We start from the raw sequence: 1,916 nt of genomic DNA, 5'->3' as shown, positions 1-1,916 counted from the left end.
GCACACATGTCCAGGTATAAATTAGGTTCTGCCTATACAGTGGACCTGGTGAGCTCCATAGGTTCCCTCTGTGGTAAAGGTTCTGCCTTGCATCTTGCCCAGAGCAATTCCATTAGAACTTTTTTTTTTTTGGGGGGGGACAGAATAAAATAAGTTTTACTTTTATATTCAACTGCTTTCCCTCAGATGGTTGCACAATAATGGGTAGTTGGTGGGACGTGAATCAGATCATCTTTAGACAGCATTTTCAGCACAATCTTTATACAGAACAAAATACATTTCTCCACATTGTACTCAATCCAGCAGAGCCCAGACTCTGGGGCTGTTGTTTTTAATCCTCAGTGGAGACTTCAGGCTTTGCTACTTAGCACATTCTCCAGGGCTCTAGTTACCTGATCAGCACTGAAGTTGTTCAGAGAGACATTCTTCTCTTGGCCAAATGCGTAGCGGGCCCAGAGCTTGGGCTGCACATCCGAGCACTCGCGGATTAGGATGGGCAGGTTGGGATTCGCTTTCTTCAGCTCCACATAGCGTTTCTCAATGAAGTCCCTGACGCCCTGGCTGCCAGGCGAGCGCTGGCACAAATGGATACGAATTTCACGAAGACCCAATTTGCCTCGGACCCCAGAATCGCTGCAGCCGCCACCATCTCGGCTAGTACTCAATCATCCACTCCATTAGAACTTTAAGCACAAGGCAGGGAGGGGCCCTGGAGTTCATGGAGCCCAGGTTATTACTCTTCTGGGAAAGGTCAGTTCACACCAACCTAGCACTTAACAAAAGTAGGGGATTTACCATCAGAGAAACAGACTTTAAGACATGGGTCAGGCAAATTTCCCTGACAGTAAAAAGTCATGCACACAAAAAAGAGTTGGTGCCCACTATATCCAGAGCTATACTGAGACTATTCAGACTTTAGGGTCGTTTCCAGAGTGCCACGCATGATAACATCTAGGGGAGTGGGTTCTGGATTCTGACCTGAATTTAAATCCTGACTCTTCCATCAATATGTAACTTTGGAAGCAAGTGCCTTATTAGTCTGTATGCCTCCGTCTTCTTGGTGGATTGAGTATCATGATAACAGCACCTAACTCATAGGGTCTGCTTGGAGGATTCAAGGAAACGTGTGAAGCACTTGGAACAGCACATAATAAATGTTCAATTAATGTTCACTTTTATTATTTAGCTTAGTTGTGTTGCATCCTCTTTGACAAGCCACATGCTCTTCATTTTGTGGTCACTTGGCTACCTTAAACAGAACAAGTTCTCAGGGCTGAGAAACAGCTACTCTTGGATCTTCCTGATCACCCAGCTGCAGAGGGTTTCCAGACTCTCAGGAGCTTCTTGCCTTTTTAGGTTCATCAAAACCATTACATTCTCCAGACAGAAAAGGAGAAATAGAGGCTTTCCTGGTGGCTCAGATGGTAAAAAAATCTGCCTGCAATTTGGGAGACCTGGGTTCGATCCCTTCGTTGGAAAGATCCCGTGGAGGAGGGCATGGCAACACACTCCAGTATTCTTGTCTGGAGAGTCCCCATGGACAGAGAAACCTGCAGGGGCCCATGTGGTTGCAAAGAGTCAGACATGAGAGACTAAGCACAGCATAGCACATAGGTGGAATCTAAAAATAAATGATACAAACGAACTTACTTACAAAACAGACTCACAGACTTAGAAAATGAAGTTACGGTTGCTGGGGGAAAGGACTAGTTGGGGACTTTGGGAAGGTCGTGTACATACACAGCTATGTTTACAATGGATAACCAACAAGGAGTTACTGTATAGCACATGGAACTCTGCTGAATGTTATGTGCCAGCCTGGATGGGAGGGAGTTTGGGGGAGAATGGATAAATGTATATTTATGGCTGAATCCCTTGGCTGTTGACCTGAAACTGCCACAACATTGTTAACTGGC

General features: G+C 45.4%; 1 pseudogene; it reads right to left on the bottom strand.

The window, feature by feature from the left end:
• Positions 1-276: 276 nt before the first annotated feature.
• Positions 277-649, bottom strand: LOC147365099 (NADH dehydrogenase [ubiquinone] 1 alpha subcomplex subunit 2 pseudogene; annotated as a pseudogene).
• Between the last annotated feature and the right edge of the window lie 1,267 nt (positions 650-1,916).

The sequence above is a fragment of the Bos grunniens genome, chromosome 10 (assembly GCF_055505025.1).
Source record: "Bos grunniens cultivar Pamir isolate PY7600 chromosome 10, Bosgru_T2T1.0, whole genome shotgun sequence".
Lineage (NCBI taxonomy): Eukaryota > Metazoa > Chordata > Mammalia > Artiodactyla > Bovidae > Bos > Bos grunniens.
This window is presented reverse-complemented; position numbering and strand designations above follow the sequence as displayed.